Source organism: Coffea arabica, chromosome 5e (genome assembly GCF_036785885.1).
Source record: "Coffea arabica cultivar ET-39 chromosome 5e, Coffea Arabica ET-39 HiFi, whole genome shotgun sequence".
NCBI lineage: Eukaryota > Viridiplantae > Streptophyta > Magnoliopsida > Gentianales > Rubiaceae > Coffea > Coffea arabica.
The window spans coordinates 1661312-1683435 of NC_092318.1; the positions used below are offsets into that span (position 1 = coordinate 1661312).

A 22124-nucleotide genomic window follows, 5' to 3' on the forward strand; every position below is an offset into this window, starting at 1 on the left:
GTCCTTGCTTAGCACTAAATTGAACAAGAGTTAATACTTGTATAAAATTGCAGGAAAATATATAGTGATAGATGTAAAATAATAGGAGTATTAAGTGATATTTATGCAATTCTATTAGGAGTTTACACTTATCCCTTTTAAATTCCTTGTTGAAAACCCGAAGAAAGGAAAAAAATGGAAAAGAAAAGAAAAAGAAACACTTGGGTAGAATCGGCATCTAGCTACAATAAATACAAAAAAACCATTGCTAGCTCTCAGGTTCCTTTATTTGCAAGGATTTGCATCAAAGTTTTTATTTCCTACTCAATATGGGGAAAATTCATTTCCTCATTGCTTCTTTATTGATGGCAAATTATTTTATGCTTCACCAAGCAATTATACCACCCCAAAATCTCACCACAGATCTATCTGCTCTTCTTGAATTCAAAAGCCATATTTCTTTAGACCATTTTGGCTTCTTAAACAATTGGTCTTCCACAACCTTTGTCTGCAACTGGACTGGGATTTCCTGTGCTTTCAAGAACCAAAGGGTTGCAGCTTTGAATCTTTCTAATTGGAGCCTTAGAGGGATAATTCCTCCCCATTTAGGGAATCTCACATTCTTGACTTCACTGGATTTCAGCCATAACTATTTCAGTGGCTTCAACCCTCATCAGTTAGCTAATCTGAGAAGTTTGAAACTGATGAATGTTGGATACAACAACTTGTGTGGAGAAATCCCTTCATGGTTTGGAAACTTGCAAGAACTTCAGTTTCTTCTTCTCAACAACAACAGCTTCTCTGGTGTGATCCCACTTTCTGTAGGAAATATCTCAAAGCTGAAGCAACTAAATTTAGGTTGTAATTTATTGGAAGGAAATATTCCAAAAAGGATTGGAAATCTTTCCAATTTGAGGACATTAGAGGTAACCAGCTTACCGGGTCCATACCATCTGGCATCTTCAACATGTCATTGGAAGAAATTGATTTTGCAGAGAATAGCTTGTCAGGTAGCCTTCCAATACACATCTGCAATCATCCATTGGAACAGATCAAAGGACTGAATCTTTCAGTCAATCAGCTTCAAGGTTCAATTCCATCTGAGTTATATAAGTGCAGAGACCTTGAGCATTTGTCACTGTCCAACGATCAGTTCAATGGCCGGATCCCAAGAACACTTGGATACTTGGACAAGCTCAAGGATTTATCTATTGGGGGAAACAATTTTACTGGTATGAACTCCATTTCCTCTACGAACTTGCTTTCATATTTAAGCGGCATGAACAAATTTGCGAATTCGACATTGTTCCGTTTACAATATTTTTTAGATTTTTACGGTTTTCTGCTACCATGCCAAGTCCTCTTCTACGGAATAGTAATTACATGGCCGAACCTATGGTTGTGAAAATGCCATGTGATACATTGGCATCAATCACAGTCAACCTAATTAATAAAGTAAGATAGGCCTTTCTTGTTTGGTAATTGATGGAGTATATACAGGATTCATTTTATATTATTGGGATTATTTCAGAAACCACCCTTGAGATTTTTAACAATTCACCTAGTTCCCTTGAAGTTTGAAAAATTACATATAAAACTATTTAATGGTCAAAATTTTGAATGAATAACCCAAATGCCCTCATGAAATTGTGAATTTATTTTACCTTCCTATAAAATTATTCGAAAACTATGGAACATGAACAAAATTTCAAACTCATTTTCAACCCTTATCTCTGCTATTTTAAACCTTTAATATTACCACATTTCAAATTAGTACCATTATCACAATGGTCATTACCATCAGTTCCTAAATTCTAAAACCTCAATTGAAATTTAAAAAAATTTGCACTGTTAAACTCAAAAAATTTTCTATAAAATCCTATTCCTCAAATATTATAGTATCAATACCAGCCCTATCCTTTTTAAACCACCCAATTTACATCTTCTTCTATTCATCTCTAAATCCTCCAAGCAAAGCTAAAATTAATTTTTAATATGTTATGATTGTGTTTTAGACATGATCGGTTATTCCACGAGTGAGTTTTATTTTTGTTTCCATTAAATGTCTAATTGTGTGATGCATTCATATGAACAAGATTAGGAGTGGATTGTTTAATTGCATGAAAAATATTAATATGCTAAGGCTATTATGGTCATTTTGTAAGGTCAAGAGAGGTATGTGTAATATTGAAAATCTCAAGAGCATTAGGTGAAATTGTCAGAAACCTCGAGGGAGGCTTCTGAAATTATCCCTATATCATTTGGTGGGATATAATGATGATGCTACACCACATGACTTTAACACATAGGGTATCTTGACCGGATTTGACTTTTCTTGAGTGAATTCCTTCTCTATTTTCTATAATGCACAATTAGATGCATAATTCGTGTTTATCATTTATTAAGGGTTAGAATTGGTCAAAATTAAAAGTGATCATACCCCTCTATGATAAATGACACGCTTGTCATGCATTTCCTGTTGAGGAATGGAGAGGAAATTTATTGGAAAGAAGCCAAATCCGTCTTGACCATGTAACATCTCCCTATGAATTTCTCAACAAAGGGGCTTCTCGGCATGCACTTAAGTCAATAAAATAAACAACTGAAGTCTTTCCTACCAAGGAACGAATCTCACGTGGACCCATCAATAAAATTAGACACTTGGTTAGCATTGCAACAACTGACTAGTACTAGAACTAAACAAGTGGTTTGAGTTCCATTCCAAGATCTTAAGGTTCTGATTATGTAGTGTGTTTGAATTGAAAATTAGTTAGAAAATTTTTTTAGAATAATATTATAACATTTTTTGTAAAATAATATATGTGAAATAAAAAAATTATTGTAAAACAAAGTTGATTAGAAAACATTTTTGTAATGCAAATGACAAAATTTTTTTCTAAGTGAAAGCTATCCAGACCCCTATTTAAAATGTAGTGTCTAAACAATTATTATTTCCTACAGTATTGGAGGTAGTATTGTTAGACTGAAATGGATCCCAAAAAATTTGGGGAGGCAAGTGTATGGTTAAGATGCTGATACGAGGATAACTTGGGATTACAATTTTGTACCTAAAAGTGGAAATTTCCCAATTGAAATGAGAGCAGAAGGACCCTAAATGTTGTGACACTCCAAAAGCAGATGATCAGAAAGTAGAAAAATACGCCACTTAGCTTCTTAATGTACTTTTGTTGCACCAATTTGCCCCAGCTATTATCTGGTTTTCCTTACTTTTTCTTCATAAATCCACTTGCTTATATTTTGCTAATGAAACTCTACAAAGTAATCTTAGTATATTTTCTTTCCATCTTAATGGGTAGATTAAAATTTGAAATTGTCTGAAAATTTTTTGCTAATATACATGTATGTCTATCAGAAAATGTAAACTATAACAAAATTAAGGATTCCACATGAATAAGATTGGCCATGAAGCAGATTATGAAGGGCTTTTACCACCAGCAAAATATAAATCCATATGTTTAATTCCTAGATTGTGAATATCCTAATCTGTTTCGCAATTTTCAAAAATAGCCAATTTATGTCGATTTGTTATATTTTATTGAACAAACTAATTTTTCCTATTACATGCAGGTGGAATTCCAAAGGAAATTGGAAATCTCACCAATTTGGAGATACTAAACATGCAAAGCAGCTTTCTGACCGGAGGAATTCCATGGCCTATCTTCAATGTGTCCTCTTTGAGAGTAATAGATTTGTCTAGCAACAGCCTCTCAGGAAGCTTTCCAGTGAACTAATTTTACAATCTTCCAGCACTGAATCAGCTAAATCTTTTAGCCAATCAGTTAATTGGCTCCATTCCCTCCTTCGTTTGGGAATTCAAGACTCTTGAAACTTTAGATTTATCCTTGAACAACTTGACTGGTGGCATATCAAAGAGGGTTGGGAACCTCACATCGCTCAAAAAGCTTTATCTAGATTTTAACTTGCTGGGAGGTAAGTACTTTACCTCCGTATGGTTAATAATATGCCTAGATTGTTGTTTCCTTTTGAAGAGCTTAGTATGGATTCATATTTATTTAATGGATAAATAAAAGACGATGTTTACAATATTAGGGAAGCATTTACAACACCAAATATTTAAAACATGATTTTGAGGTCCAGATATGGCTATTCTCTGGTAACGTGATGGGGAGAGCGGCGGGGGGGGACACTAATCCATGGGTTAGTTAATGCTTCATGGTGTTGTTTGTAATGGAACATAATCTATGGTTTTAAGCAGTTGACCATTAGCCTTATAATTTGGATATTCGTACGATTATAAAATCTCATAATTCCAAGCAAAAATATATAAAGATTTATGATTTTACGTTTGTTGTTTAAGTCTGTCATCCGTGGCTTTATTGCTTATATGTTTAATTTGAATGTTACCTTAATTTAGTATTTTATAGTGATATTGTGAACTGAGTTTGTTTGAATTATCGAAAGTTATGTTTCTTGTGCTATGATTTTCTTGCTCCACAACAGTAATTTTTTCTGTTATTAGCAATTTTTCTGTATTTGTTAGTTTATATGTTGTAATTTTTGAAGTATTATTGTATCTCTTATGTTTTAGCAATTGGATCGGAATTGTAGATGACTCCCTTTGAACCGTTTGATCCGGACGGTTGAACCTGTGACCCGCTAATCTCGGCAGGTTTTAAAATTTTTTTTGAAATTACCTTTTTACTCAATTTTTTAATTTGATCGGCCACACTAGCATGGGTATTGTCATCTTTCAGAATACATTCTTAGCCCCCTTAAGAAGCCTCCTTACTAGTTCCTACCATAAAAATTTGACATCTATAGCAACTCATGTGATCTCATTAACCTAATTCTACCCAGAAACATATTTAGCTATTTCTTCTTAATATGACGCTATTCTTTCTGAACACAACTTGCGTCACAACCAATTACATCATCATTACAATACTTCACGTAGCAGCAAATTTCTACTAACCCTAAAATTTTTTTTTATTTCACTAATGTATTGTAGTTTGTTAAAGAATCTCCAAAGAAGGATAACAAGTAGCATGACCAATTTCGAGGTATTATGAAAAATTTAAAACAATCACATACTCTTATTTTATTTATGTGCCCATTTTCATGTCTATGGAATTTATAAAATATATAGAATGTTTTTGTCATTTTAGTAGTTTGTAAACATCAATGGATAATATAATCAAATTGATATCCTTTTGCCACTTATTTATTCTAGTGTTACAAGAGCAATTTTTTCATTTGAATTTTTTTCTTAAGATTCCTATATATTGCCATTTTAGGTCAATTCAATTGATTTATATCCTTGGTAAGTTGTCATTTTTATAATTTGCAATCTTTTTGACAGCTAAATTTAAGTTGTTAATCTAATTGACAAAGTTGTTTGCTACTGTATTGTATTGAAATACACTGATTGGGTTTGGTAACATCTGACAAGAGGGAAGGTAACATTCGACAAGAGGGAATAGCTACATAGGTTTCTGGGTAGGATTGGGTTAGTAAGATCACGTTGAGCCGTTATAGATGTCAAATTTTTGGGGTGAGACCTGGTAAGGAGGCTTTTTAAGGGGGTTGAGGATTTGTTCCGCTTGAAAGAAACATAATCGATATGACACTAGAAATTGTAGCAGTGGCAACTAGTAGTCTAACACTGCTACAATTGGGATTAGTGGCTTCTACAATTATTAATAATAATTGTACCTTGCAATATAAATACTAATTCAATAAATGTAGATATTAAAACAACAAAGGTAGAAACTAATACAATAATATAGAAATAAAACAAATTTTAAGGGGAGGGAAAATTTGATATGTTTTTGACTTATTGTATTAGTGTCTATATTTATCATTTTAGTATATACATTTATTATCATATTGTCTATATTGCACTGTGCAATTGTCCCGGGTAATTGCAGAGTCGGTATAAATTACTGTCTCTTACAAGTTGGAACTTAGACATGACATAGGTTTAAGGACATCCTGTCATTGCTATTGCTAGAAAATGCTAGACAGTGTGCTTTTAAGTTACAAACTCAATAACAAAAGGCTGCATGACATGGACATAGAATTCCACTGCAAATTTAATTTCAGTTATATTTATTAATAACTATACATTGAAACAACAATCAGAGTGGCACAACAGAAGCGTGGTTGGCCCATAACCCACAGGTCCCAGGATCATAGTAGCGCAGTAGAAGTGTGGTTGGCCCATAACCCACAGGTCCCAGGATCAGAGTGGCGTAGCAAAAGCGTGGTTGGCCCATAACCCATAGGTCCCAAGATCGAAACCGGTCTCTTATTTATTAGAGTTGCTTCTACCCACAAATTTTTTTTTTAAGAAAAGATAAAAAGAAAGCTACGAGCAGGAATGTATTCTCTAATGATATCTCTATAAAAATTATCACTAGGAAACTGTATCATCAATTTACCTCTCAAGTTGCATCTTCTTGACAATGATGCCCATCCTGACTCAAACTTAGTATTCTTTGATGCTAAGTCATCCTTTTCTTCATATGTCAAAGGACTCAAAACTAATACATAATGTGGAGTATGTGACACTTGGCTTACCAAGCAACACATGCTGCCCTTGCAGGATCTTGTGGGTTTTACAGGTACATGTATTTTTAGCAACTACAATGCATGCATTATCATTTGCTATAACATATTTAACGTACAAAAAGTTGTACAAATAAAAGTGGAAAACATGAAATTGAGAAACTTTTACTCGAATAGCTTGTTATACATACTTGACAAAAGATTGCGTATCAAAACATACTCAATCAAGTTATTTACTAATACAACGGATCATGTTATAGATGGATCCAGGATTGTTTTAGTTTTTGGGGAGAGGGAGGGCGGTGGATTATTGAACATATTATGGGTAAAAAAAATTAGAGCAAATGATGAAATTTGGTGGAGGTCAATTCTTTAAACTGCAGTCATAAAGTTTGGAGATAGTTTCTAAGTAAAAGCACATTAATGGAGTAGTGTTTACCCCACGTTTTGCCTCTTTTGCAGGTTTTCTCCTTTCTGGTCGGTCTTCAATTTTGCTATGTTTTTTGTCCAACTTCCACTGATATTTTCTAGATGATAGTGGCTGAAATAGCTCGTTTGTAAAACATGAAATTGTAACCCTTTGAGTTGGCTTTCCAAGGCTTTAATAATTATATGATTTGGAGCTCTGTAAACTGATAAATGACCAAAATACCTTTGACTAGTCATTCCCCTATTTCAGCTTTTGACAAAAGAAATGGCCGAATGTATTTTGACATTTTGACTAAGAAACTCATGAAATGGATTTTGATATCTTCATAAGAAACGTAAAGTTATGTGTCAGCTTCAAAATGGCTCAAGAATTACCTCAATCCGATACTTGTAATTCAAGATATAGTCAAAATGCCAACAAGTGTCAAAGCTATCAAAATCCCCTTCTTTTATACTAAGTTGCATTTCCTCTTTTGAGTAGTTGGCGCTTCATATTCTCTTTAAATCATTTCAAATCATCAACAATCATCCAATTATCTTCTCAATTTATTCCATTTGATGATTGAATCATTGAAACCTGCAAAAATATGAAGTTTTCACTACTTTAACCCATAGAAATGCAGTATTTCTCACTTTGAATTGTAAAATGTAAACTTCACTAGAAACCTAGTTAATTAGCTATAAAAGTGAATAAAACATACCAAAACTAAATAATAAAACACACTTAAATTGCTTAAAATACAAACTTATCAAATTTTCCAATACTTGAACTATTGCTTGTCCTCTAGCAATTAAGAATTACAGACCAACAATGAGCCAAAAATTTGAAATTAAACATATGTGAACTATTCAAATTTATTTTCTCAAAACAGCATAAATAACCATTATGTAATCATTCAATTAATCTCAAGTACTCATAATATCAAGTAAAGCAGAGCCAATTATGCCACAATTGTAACTAATTCAATTCAATTCCTCATCTTTCCCAATTTTACAAGCAAGTAATCCCTATGGTCAATAAAAATGCTTTCTAAACCCATGATCATTTATTTTTTCAAACTTAAGGGGGATTTATTCATATAATATATCTTAATGTTTACTCAAGTTGTGAAAGTACCTTTTGATGCGAAGATCGACATTTTAGATAAAGATCACCGGTTACTCAACACTTCATATTTTCAAGTTGCTTTATATACTTTTAATTTAAGTACCGTTTTATGCGAAAGTCTATATTTTTAGATGAAAACTCTCGATTACTAAGTATAAGAATCATTGGAGTAGAACAACGTTTATTCTCTTTTTTCTCTTCTTTTCTCTTTTTTTTTTTGATAGATAAAGATAATCATTATTCTCACAAAAGAATAATCATGAGAAGAGTACTATAATTATTGACCACATTTATCACTTAACTATGTAAGATTAAGTAAAGAGAAGAAATTTCATCAAACATGCAAAATTTAGGCATAATTTTCTCCACTTTTTAAGATAAAATTTCCTAAATAGGTAAAAATCCTAATCGCATAATAGAAATTTCCAAGTCAAATGAGAAATGAAGGTTTCAAGTCACATATATTTATCTTAAAAGTAGAAAGAATTTGAATTACTAATGGTATGAAACTTGTTGCTCTAGGATAAAATTGAAAAAATTTGAAACATTTTAGGGCAATTTTGTAATTTTGGACAAGATTTTGAAAAAATTTTAGCGAAATTTTCCCTTATAAATGGATGAAACTCTTTGCCAACAAACCCAATTTTGAAAAATTTCTAAGCACAATAACATTTCCAAGCACAAGTCCAATATTTTCAACCAAAAAATCAATCACATATAATGCAGGTAATCTCACTTCTCTCTCTCACATTTAAAATACACATTGTTCTCAATGTGTAAAAAGGAAAACTAAGATAAAAAAGGAATATTCTCCTATTGATGTGATTGAAGTACGCAACTATGAAGTTCCACAATCCATCATGAAGTTTATGATCCATTTGCCACAATTTTACAAAAGAAAACTTCATGAGTTCTATTTGTAACCATTAGTAATAGAAACTTAAGAAGTGAAAATGATAAACAAACTACTATGGTTCAAGAAATGGAAAGGTAATAACAAAGGCATTAATAAACATAAAACAGTGATCCGTAACTCTACGCCTTTGTCTTGGTAATGTACCCATAGAAAATTGACAAGAAATTTCTCAAAATACAATGAAACACTTCATACATTTTGTCCTTTCACCTTCAATACCTTGCTTTTCAATTATAATGCATACATCCTCCTCTAGATATTTATAGGATAACCATATCATAACCATTAGGAGCAAAGTCAAAACATAGATAATATACTATGCACATATGCAATTTCAACTCCTAAAATTTTATACAAATTGCTAAATTCTTCACGTATTCAAAATTCATCATCCAATCATGCTCTATATAAAGATTAAATAATAATGAGTTCATTATAACACCATAACAATGCATCATTTCAAAACTAGTATAGACTAGCCTTTCCAATGCTCATGAATTCAAATTCTCAAAATATCACCATATAATGATTGTATGCATGTAAACTTTACAAACAAGTTACATTTTGGCTAATTGAATCATCCAATTATGCTTAGTAACCTCTCTAGACCAATTACCTCATTGATCATAATTATCATAATATAGGAATGTGCATAAAATTAAACATCACAAAGATCATCACATTCTCACATTTGATCATATAAACATGCTTAGAGATGGTAAATAAGCATAATGGAACTCCTAAGTATAAGCAAACATCATCAATTCATTATTTAAAAATTCTTAAGAAATTAAAGAAATGAGAAACTTCAATCTACCAAGCTATGTTTAAAAAATTACCTCAAATTGGTAGAGTGATGTTTGGTGATGCAAATGATGCAAAAAGCCCTATGAAAATCATCCAAATTGATTACCAATTGAAGGAATTAGAAACTATGAATCCTAGCATTCAATCTCTTAAAAACTGATTTTGAGATGTTTTATGAGAATTTCAATCAATTAAAAAGGCTCTATGAAGGTCAAAAGGTAGTGGATGATGATTTCATGCAACAAAATGGTGTATAAGAGAAGATTTGTGTGACAGCCCCATCTCCCCCTAAGGCGAACCAAAGGGCTCGGCGGACCGCCTGCCCAACTCTCGCCGGGACTCACTACAGTTCTCAAATAAAATACATCACTCACATCCAATAACATAGGGTACAACCTCAAGAATAAACGAAATAACATTTTTCAAACTTAGAACGAGATAAGATACATTACAAATCTCAAGTAAGGGTATCATTCCCCGAATAAGACAAAAGTCCTCAGTTCTCAAATAATTACATCAAATAATTATCAAGTGAATCGAATTCAAATTATATATGAGATATCCCTTCAGGCACTAATAACTCAATACAAGCGCTTTCTTTGGCCTCGAGCCCTGTGGGAAAAAATTATTTTTCGGGGTCACTAATTAAGCCTCAGAACTTCCACTTCCAAACCTGTTAAGGAAAACAAATTGGGGTGAGCTAACGCTCAGTGAGGCCAAGGGAAAAACATGCAAGCATGCGAGCAAAGACACAATATGAAGCAATAACTCAAGTAACAAGTAACTGCGAAACATTAAGCAAGTAGGGAATTTGATCACAATAAAAGGATACGGGAGCTCTCAGGAGCTAATCCACGCGCGATCCAAGCTCAGGTAGTTGACCCTCCATCAACTTTCACAGTTATCCATGTAGAACTCCACTTACTACCTCCAGCCACCATGACACCCTCTTGGATCCGTAACCAAACAAGCATGCAGGTGGTATCACTTAACAAGTATACCTAGCAAGACCCCTTATTTGGATCAAGCAATAACACTTCCCAAGGTTCACCAAGTTTCTCGACCAAGCTCTTGCCGGTTCGAGTTACAAGGCTAGCCAATGGGTTGGGGAGTCCCCCCCATTCACTTTTAGGTCGATGAGACAAAGCTCCAATCGACAAGATTTGGTCATAGCATTGAGACGGGATGAGCGGTACCTCCTACCCTAAAAAGGCATGATACATTCTGCCGCTCAATGCTCACGAAAAACACTTTCATTTGCATTCACATGTAACACGTATCACTTATCAAGCAAGCAATTTCATGAAAGAGAGGACAAGGGCGATAAAGTACGCCCTAGCCTCATTAACTAGCAAGTACAAGAATCATTTCATTTAAATACTTCACATGCACTTGATACTCACCAAGTATCAAAAGTCAAAGTTTGAGAAATTAGCTCTAAGACGCTTCGCCGGGAGTTCCCTCGAAGTCCTCTTGAGATCCTGAAAGTATGCAATAATGCATTGTATCTCAAATTCCAGGCCATACAGTATTCGTGTAAAGAAAAGAAATAGTCAATTTTGACTCCAACATTCAAGTTTCCAAAGTATTTCAGTTCATAAGAAACCGACTTTCAAATGAGATCTCAAGTGATAGGTGAACTCAAGTTCACCATGAAAATAGGTTTGAAATGCTCCAAGAGTTCTAAAAATGTAACCTAGGCCCTTAAAAGAACATTTAGGTCCAAATTGGAAATTTTCACTTTTCGAGTCATTCTTGGAAATATCAGTCCGGAAGTTCGGAAAGTCTAAAAATGGCAAATTTTACACCGTCAAAAACTTCATTCGAAGAGTAACAACTTTGTAGAAGGTCACTTTCCAAGAATCAAATCAGAAACAAGTCAATTTCTCCAAGAAAGTTTACTATTCATTGAAGATAGGTCAAAACAGTCCAAGTTTTTCCAATAATTTTGGAATTTCGCTAAAAATCATAGAATCAAAACCAGCCTTTGAAATTTGATATATGTAAAGTACCAATCCAGGTTTCAAATGAAAAAAACAGAACTCGATTCTGATGTTCCTAGCTCAAGAAATAAAAAGTTGAAGTTCGCTAAAATTCCTGGACTGTGGCCTTTCCAGAAATTTTCCAGATTTAATGCACTTCGCTAATTAGGCCGTATCTTACTCGATTCTCAGTGATATTGAAAACGGTTGTTGGTGTTAGAAACTAGGTTCACAAGGATATATTTATGTAGAAGAAATCATTTCCAAAATCCAGACATAAGCGGTTCAAAATCAATCAAGCAACAAAATGGATTTTTTGGACAGTCTCGGATGAACAGTAATAAACAGACAGCCAACTTTCAAAACTCGCCACGAATCGCTCGGGACGAACTAGAAAATGAGCTTGGTACCGTTTTAAAGCTCTAAGAGTCTACTTTCACATGCCACAAACGGTACTCAATTTCGATCAATGAGCAAAACGTTATAGCTACACAAATGTTGCTGGTCAGAAAATTCTGGAGCTTGTTCCAGTTTTGCTTCTTTACTTGTAACTCAAAATTTAACCAACCATTTGGGTTGATTTTTGGTAGACAACCACAATACGCATAGCACAACATATCTACACCAATTTGGAAGCTCAATTAACACCAGAAAATTTCCGAAATTACAGGGCAGCAGCAAACAAGAAAGTCGGGCAGCAAGTCAGAAATTTCAGACAGTACCTTTTCCAAATTTCTAACTTTCTTCCAACTTCATTCCATCAATCATTCTATATACATGCAACACAGCACAATATCAACAACCACAACATGTTAATTCATCACATCAGCCACCAATAAACATCCTCAAACCCTCGAGCATGTCATGGAATTGCAAGAACATAATTACTCAACCAATCAACCCAAATTCTACCATAGGTTGCAAACCCATGCTACCTTTGCTCCATTTGAGCTATAATTTTGCAAGATTGAAGTGTGGGTGAGTGAGTTACATCAAGAACTTAGTTGGACAGCTTTAGGGCAGAAATCTTGACCGAAATTCCTCCAAGAAAACCGATGAACAGCCCCCTCTTCCAAGCTAGGATCAAAGCCCTCTAATGGATGATGAAATCTGGAAGTGGATTGAAGTAATTTTGTAAGGATTTTGGCTAGATTTTTCTTCCCTTTTCTTCTTCCTATTTTCGGCCAAACAGAGAGAGTGAAGAGAGGCGAGAGAGTGAAATTAGATTTTGTAATGAAAGTGGAGAGAATTGGTGACTTAATGGTTAAGTCTAAGTGTCAACTCATGCTAGGTCCGTTTAGGGTCTTCGCGTGTCCAATTTTCGCGCTCGTTTGCAACTTTTGTGCACTAAACCTCTGAGGTAATTTCCCTAGTACATTAATAGTACATTACTAGTAGTCTAATATCATGTTCTTAAAATCTCCAATTAATCAAATTAATGTGCCTGTCGGGGCCTTTTCGGCACGCGCGCGTATAAAGGTCAAACTTAAGGGTTTTCTCGTTTGAACTTGGAAATTCAACTTATTCGATTCTAAAACTCTAAAATATGATAATCCAAGTATATATATATATAACAATAAAAAAATCATGATAAGCACTTCATCTTGAATAAATTTGGGCATTAAAATAATATGCGCGTAAAGAACCAATCGGTAAAATTTATTTTCGAGAAATTCATGGACTTTAGTATTTTTTTTTTTTGGGTAACTCGAGTACGAAATATTTTTAAAATGACCAATTTAACAATATTTTGAAATAATAAAATTATGGGTCCTCACAATTTGTGACGTTTGTGTTTGTGTATGTGAAAAATGTAGGCTTGGGAAGGAAGGAGGAAGTGAAATGTAGCCTGCATTTTGTGTCTTTAAAACAGAGTTTTGAATACATGAGCATAAAACATTAGCTGGAGATCACATTTTCCATAGACCACATTTTCTGTTTTAAATTTATAGAAGACAAAACGTGAATTGATGAAAACATGAGCTCATGCCACGTTTTCAGAGGTCACGTTTTTTGATCTGCAATTTTTCTGTAAAACTTTTGACCTTTCAAAAGTTACACACTTCACTCCAATTTCTCAAAATGCATTTTAGATAATTCTTTTGTCAAAATAATTAATGCACGCACATGTAAAATGATCAAAACATGCATTGTAACCCTCTTTAACAAATCAAGAACAACAATTACTCAAAATCGCGGGGTTGACTTCTTTGATCAAAGTTTGCCTTTTTCACTTCATTTGCCCACCTTTTCTTCTATTTCTCAAACCTACAAAACAAAAATAACAAAATAACATCACTACTTAATTAAACCCTAAAATCACACTAAATTGAAACAAAATACTAATATATTGGGTTACCTCCCAAAAAGCACTTCTTTATAGTTATTAGCTTGACTATTACCTCATTTATAGTTATTAGCTTGGCTATTTCACCTCATTTTTTAAGGAGGTTTCGTTAAAGAATAATCCACTATCTTAGGTCATGGTGGATCAATAAAAGGTGGTTTGATGGCAAAAGCCATATATTCAAATCATTTGAGAGATGGAAGTGGTTTACCTATCTTAAGTATTTCATAGATATTACCTTGTACGTGTACCACTTGAGAACTTACCAGAGGAACATTCACTTGCCTTCCTTGGGCGACTATGACTTTGGAACCTACTCTTAACACAATTCTCAAGAGAGATTATATATGAATCATTCATGATTACCTTTTGAGGTTCAAACTTTATTCCAAAGGCATTATCATATGAAACAGATATTTTCTCGTTAAAACAACAATCAAATTCATTATCATCAAAAATGTATCCACTTTCATATGAAACATCCTTACCCTTATGTTAGGGTCAATTTGCATATTATCAGAAGAAATAACTTCACACAAAACATGCAATTGGTCTTGAATTGGCCCAAAGTGAGAAGTTAGTTCATCTAAGCTTTCCTTAACCCTATCAAAACGGTCGAAAGTTGCATTAGCTAGTTTTTCTATAGCTAAATCAAATTGATTAGAAGATTTTTCTATAACTAGCTCCCAAGATAGCTTTGATTCAATTTGGACATACTTGGCTTGATAATCATAAAAACATAGAGAATCATTATCTGCACATTGATTATCTCAACCATAAGTATAAGAATTAGTCCAATTAGAACTATTTTGATCAAAACAAGAATTGCAATGCCCCAATTTATCAAAATAATGCATATTTTGTGCTTGCCTACATGTATGAGTAGCATGATAATCTCGACATAAGTCACAAATCACATGATATGAATTGGAAGCATTAACATTCTAGTTTTGTTCGAGCATATTTGTAATGGTGTCCAATTGAATTTTTAATGTTCTACGATCAAGTTTAGCCTTTAAGTTCATTAAACCATCTTTAGAAGATATACCTTCGAACATCTATTTGTTACTTCCTTCTCTCAAGCTTTTATCTACTTTTGTTTACTAACCTCCTTATAACCTCAAAATACTTTCAAACGATCTCAAAAACAAGATTAGTCAAAAAGAATATTGGGCACTCAAGAAAATCTATAAGAAGAAAGACTTTTAACAAATTTGTCACTCAAGAATTGGGCACTGTTAATCAATTTTAAAGAATAGTACGGATTGTGTTAAATCAATATTATGTCTCAGATACTTTGACAATCAAAAAATTAATTGCAATCCAGTCCCTAAAATATATCTAGTTTGCAAAAGAGGTACCTCAACTTGATGGTTGGCCAAGCACCATCACTGCCACCACGCAGCACCCCTTCCTCCACCTTCAATTGGGCTTTTTGTCAAAATACTTCATTAGACTTGAGTTTTTCTTTTTTTTTTTGGGTGGATACATAACTGAGATTGAATCTATTCGAAAATGACTCAAGAGCCATCGAGCAAGCAAAGACCCAAGGTGGGACAACTACCAAAGTTTACCATCAAATTGAGTCCAAACCCTCTCAAAATCAGTACCAAAATTTTTGAATCAACAAGAAGAACATAAATCAAGAAATAGTTTCAAACGAAAAAAAGATAAAGACAGCCATCAGTTGGGGAAAGACCTGAGGTCGTGCTCTTTCACTCTCTTCTCTTTATTGCTTTTGATATTTCTTTCTTGAAAGAAACATCATTGTTTTGACACTAAAAATTGTAGCAGTAGCAACTAGTAGTTTAACACTGCTACAATTGGGATTAGTGGCTTCTGCAATTATCAATTATAATTGTACCGTGAAATATAAATACTAATACAATAAATGTAGATATTAAAACAACAAATGTAGACACTAATATAATATATATAAAATTAAAACAAATTTTAAGGGAAGAGAAAATTTGTTATGGATTTTACGTATTGTATTAGTGTCTATATTGATTATTTTTAGTATATACATTTATTCTCATATTGTCTATAATGCACTATTAATTGCAGAGTTGGTATGAAATACTTTCTCTTGCAAGTTAGAACTCAGACATGACATAGGCTTAAGGACATAATGTCATTGTTATGGATAGACGGGGCGCTTTTTAAGTCACAAACTCAATAAGAAAAGGCTGCATGACATGGATATAGAGTTGCACTGCAAATATATGTTAAGTTGAAGCAATAATCAGAGTGGCGCAGCGGAAGTATGGTGGGCCCATAATCCACAGTTCCTAGGATCAAAACTTTGTTTTGATATATTTGAGTTTCTTCTACTCACTATTTTCTAGTTTTTAAGAAAAGAGTAAAAAAGCTACGAGTTGATATTTATTTGATATGTTTTTACTTATTGTATTACTGTCTATATTTATTATTTTTAGTATATACATTTATTCTCTGCACTATTAATTGCAGAGTTGGTATAAATTACTTTCTCTTACAAGTTAGAACTCAGATATGATACAAGCTTAAGGACATCTTGTCATTGTTATGGCTAGATGGTGTGCTTTTTAAGTCACAAATTCAATAAGAAAAGGCGGCATGACATCGGCATAGAATTGCATTGCAAATTTATATTAAGTGATACTTATTAATAACTATAAGTTTAAACAACAATCAGAGTGGCGCAGCGGAAGCGTGGTGAGCCCATAACCCACAAGTCCTATGATCAAAACCTGGCTCTAATATATTGGAGTTGCTTCTACCCACTATTCTCTATTTTTTAAGAAAAACATAACTCTGATATATTAGAGTTGCTTCTGCCCACTATTTTCTATTTTTTAAGAAAAGAATAAAAAAGCTACGAGTTGATATTTATTTGATATCCTTTTTACTTATTGTATTAGTGCCTATATTTATTATTTTTAGTATATACATTTATTCTCATATTGTCTATACTGCACTATTAATTGCAGAGTTGGTATAAATTATTTTCTCTTACAAGTTAGAACTCAGACATGATATAGGCTTAAAGAGGTGTGCTTTTTAAGTCATAAACTCAATAAGAAAAGGCTGCATGACATGGACATAGAATTGCATTGCAAATTTATATTACGTTATATTTATTAATAATTATGAATTTAAACAACAATCAGAGTGGCGCAGCAGAAGCGTGGTGGGCCCATAACCCACAGGTCCTAGGATCGAAACCTGGCTCTGATATATTTGAGTTGCTTTTGCCCATTATTTTCTATTTTTTAGGAAAAGAATAACTCTGAAATATTAGAGTTTCTTTTGCCCACTGTTTTCTATTTTTTAAGAAAAGAATAAAAAAGCTACGAGTTGATATTCATTTGATATGTTTTTTACTTATTGTATTAGTGTCTATATTTATTATTTTAGTATATACATTTATTCTCATATTGTCTATCATGCACTATTTATTGCAGAGTTGGTATAAATTACTTTCTCTTACAAGTTAGAACTTAGACATGCCATAGGCTTAAGGACATCCTGTCATTGTTATGGCTAGTAGTGTGGTTTTTAAGTCACAAACTCAATAACAAAAGGCTGCATGACATGGACATAGCATTGCACTGCAAATTTATGTTAAGTTATATTTATTAATAACTATAAGTTGAAACAACAACCAGTTTGATGTAACATAAGCATGGTGGGCCCATAATTCACAGGTCTAAGGATCAAAACCTGGCTCTGATATATTTGAGTTGCTTTTGCACACTATTTTCTATTTTTATGAAAAGAATAATAAAGCTACCTGGCTCTGATATATTAGAGTTGCTTCCACCCACTATTTTCTATTTTTATGAAAAGAATAAAAAAGCTAGAGCAGGAATGTATTCTCTGTAATGACAATTGATAAGTGTATAATTTACGTGTTTTTAAGTGTGTTTTATTAGTTAGTTTTAGTGTGTTTTAACTACTTTTATAGCTAATTAACTAAGTTTCTAGTGAAAATATGCATTTTATGGTTAAAGTGTGAAAATTACATTTCTATGGATTTTAAGGGTAAAAACTTCATGTTTTTGTAGGTTTAATAATTCAATCATCAAATGGAGTGATTGGAGAAGATAATTGGATGATTGATGACGGTTTGAATTGGTTTACAGAAGACATGAAGTGCAAAACATTCGAAGGGAGAAATGCAAGTGAAGACAGCTTTGATGCCTTGTGGTATTTTAGCAATATCTTGAGTTACAAGTATCGGATTAAGGTGATTCTTAAACTATTTTGAATCTAAGAGCTAGATCTACATTTGGTATGAAGACATCGAAGTCCATTTCAGTCGTTTTCCTAGCCAAAAAATTGAAATACATAAGTTCAATTCTGTTGTCGAAAGCTGAAACAGAGCTCTGACTAATTGATAGTGTTTTAGTCATATCTCAGTCCACAGAGCTCCAAATGAGATGATTCTTAAGGCATTGGAAAGCTAACTCAAATATTTACAACTTTTATGTTTTTTACAAGAGCTAGTTCGGTCTCCATCATTGAGAAAATATCAGTTGAAGTGGTGCTGAAGTGAAAACGCGACTATCCAATATGCGAGATGAAGTCGCATATTCCTGAGATTGCCTATTCTCTTCTATCTTCTGCAACTTGCTCATCAACTTGTCCTGCTTTCACACAACTTTTCCAACTCAATTTCGGCTGTATCTAATCAATAAAAGTGTGAAAAGTTGGAAAGATAACTCATAGGAGTTTCAAGAGTAAAAAATGACAACTAGAAACAGCTCATTTGGCTCTTGAATCCTCTATAAATAGAGGCCTTTGGAGAACATTTACACAACTTTGGAAGACTAGAGAAACTCACCAAAAATGTAGTTTTCACTAGAATTTCCTTAGTTCATTAGTTAGAGCAGTATAGTATAGGTAGTGTAGTTTTTCTTTCTTGTATTTGTACTTAGATTTGGATGAAAATTTGAGGAGCAAAGATGGAGAGTTTGAAACTCATGTGACAAGGGTGACATCTCTTCTATCAATTTCTCCTTTGTATTTAGGTTCATATTTCTTTATAATATATAAGAAGACGTTTGGAGGGTTACTGTTCATTACAATTCATCTGCTCTCTTCAGGGGCATTTTTGTCCTTCAAGCCTTTTGGTTGTTCTTTTTCTTGGAGCTAAGACGTTTGGAGGGTTATTGTTCATTACAATTCATTTGCTCTCTTCAGGGGCATTTTTGTCCTTCAAGTCTTTTGGTTGTTCTTTTTCTTGGAGCAAGGCTTAGCCGAATGTTAGTGGAACATTGGCTGTTTTGCAGCATTTACAAGAAGCATTAATGAGACGTGATGTTTATTTCTATCAGCCAGCTCATTTTGTCTTGTTCAATTACATTTTCCTCCCTCAAAATACTCATTGAATGGACTATATATTTTCAACTCATGTCTGACAGTGTCATTTTACAATAGCTTTTTACTTTTCGTGTGGGAAATTGGAAAATTGCTTCATGTATTCATCTTCCGTAGCTATTTGTATAAGTCCACAACTTTTTGCTTTATCCTACTACCTTCTGTTTTGTTTATGCTTCCTTTATTCATGCTATAAACTGTAAACCATGGCTTCAATTGATGCACTTGCACATTCAACGAATAAAAACATTGTTCGTAACCGAAAATTAAGAGAAAAATATGCTTCCTTATCAGTGGAAGAAAAAGAAGCTCGTCGAGCTAAACAGAGAGAAGCTTATCAAAAGAGGAGAGCAAGGAAAGCTGCTGCATCCACGTCTTCTATGAACCAACAGCAAACTAATGGTATCTGATTCAGTTTTGCCTTTATATTGCGTTCTTGTATGCAGCAGAAAGCAATAATGCATTGTTTGAAATAAAAGAACAATAATGTAGTGAATAAATGTGCTTCTCATGCATGCAGTACTCAAGAATCCTCTTATGAGAAACCTGCTTATGAGAAAAACATAGATCGAGTAACAACAAGTTACTAAGTTCTCATACAGTCGACTATATCTTTTCCTGCATCAGTCAAATGTTCAAATTGGGCGAACAGTTCACCAAATTCCATGTCGAGCTGCAATGAATAGTGTAGAACGGAACCCAAAGCACAACTTACTTGAAATATACTACTAATCTGGATTGTAGCATACAAAAAAAATAATACTAACTGAGCAGTATTTGAAATGTTAATACAGCTAGCAGAGGCGTTAAAATTTAAAACTGTTCCTGCCTCACTTTTCTATATGATCTCATGCTTTAATTAATTAATGGCATTTAATGTTGCCAAAAAAAAAAACTAAGCTTATGTAAAACTATAAACGTGCATAATGCATATAAAAATATATCACCATAAACATTTGTTTTTCCCAGCAAGATTCCATATTATCCAGCCCGTCAATGCCATGCACCTCTTTTTCAATCACTGACTGATGCTTCTAAATTACTTTCTTCATAAATAAAGAGGAGAAAAAAGAACTTCTGAAGTTTTTCAGTGTTTTCTTTTGTTACCCTAATACTGAATTTAAAAAAATCTTCTATAAGCGATGTAAATTATGAAAATCTTGTATATCAAGTATAGAACTTCCACTTGGGTGTGACGTACAGCAGAACAATGAGCACAATAACCAACAGAGTATTGCTGTTAAACAGCTTCTGCAACAAAGTAGAAACAAAGAGACGAATCTGTAACAATCCATTGCTGTCAAAAGTAATTCTCTATGTAAAACCAATGGTAAATCAAAAGGCAAGCTGAAAAAGCATGATTCTGTATTTTCGACATTTGAACAAGGTATGCCTACACAAATTGATTCTGTATTCTATGTTTACACAAGTAATTTTCGACATTTAAACATAGAATTTTTTTTGCTCTTCTAGGTTCTTCATCAAAAAAGTCATCCATCTATAAATGCAGAAGAATCAATAAACTAAATGTGTCAGGTATATCTTGTTATAATCATATTTATCACTCTATGTTTCATGTAACAATTTCTATGTTTTTATCTGGTAGGTGATCCTCCTATATGCCATAGCTGCTCTAATTTCTTGCATGAAACAGTTGATAATCTTGCAGGTTTAACTCCTTAATACTATTTTTACAAATATTTGCTCAGTGTTGGTTGGTCACTGAATTTGATTTATGTTCTTACACTTTTTTATTTGCCTAATCAGGTATATCAATGACAGTACAGCCTCAGCCAGTGGAAACCAATGTTTCTAATGTCATAAAAAATCATCCAAAAGGTATGTATAACTAAAATGTATCTGAAAATGTTGCAGAACTTATATATTCTTATCAGCAGCATGATCATTTTTACCTCCTAACTAGCGACATTATTGTTCTGTAGGCAAAAGCTCAAGCCAAAGGAGATCAGATATCCGAGCAAACAAGACTTACATGCAAAATAAAGGTATCATTCCTGTTTCTTTATGTTATATCTATTCATATACAAATATTTATAGTTCTTTCATATGCATATAACATAGTGATAAAAATTCTTTGTATTCCTATTATTCTATAGAATGTAAAAATGCAGCTGGTGTAGACGCTCTGAATTTCATTAGCCAAAATGCAGACCATCTCCCTGATGCATCAGATTGTAAATATTGTGGAGCGAAAAAATTCTATTCAGAGATAGCAAACTTTTGCTGTTTTGATGGCGAGGTTGTGCTCCATGAAAATAAGCTACCTGATATATTAATTGAACTTTTTACTGGACAGAGTGAAGAAACTATACATTTCCGAACCTATGTCAGGACCTATAATAGCATGTTTGCATTTACTTCCTTTGGTGTTCACTATGACAAATCCTTTTGCAAGAGGACAAATGGAATCTATACATTCAAGATACAAGGCCAAACCTACCATTTTATCAATGAACTAATACCACATGGAGGATTAGGAATGTATATCTTCAGCTTATTTCCATGACACAGAATATGAAATTTAGAATCGATTAGCAATATCAGAAAGGCGGACCGAAAGTATTGTAGTCAAGCTAATGGAAGTAATGAAAGAAAATCCATATGCTTGCTTCTTTAAGAGTT

At 33.2% G+C, this 22124-nt stretch overlaps 2 long non-coding RNA genes across 2 annotated transcripts; both read left to right on the top strand.

Annotated features, from left to right (window-relative positions):
- Positions 1-264: 264 nt before the first annotated feature.
- On the top strand, positions 265-3979 carry LOC113722730 (uncharacterized). The gene is made up of 2 exons (XR_011814016.1): positions 265-1211; positions 3568-3979. It is a non-coding gene; the product is annotated as an uncharacterized lncRNA (long non-coding RNA).
- A 17047-nt stretch (positions 3980-21026) lies between these two features.
- On the top strand, positions 21027-21319 carry LOC140006818 (uncharacterized). Its single transcript, XR_011814668.1, has 2 exons — positions 21027-21150; positions 21249-21319. It is a non-coding gene; the product is annotated as an uncharacterized lncRNA (long non-coding RNA).
- Positions 21320-22124: the final 805 nt, after the last annotated feature.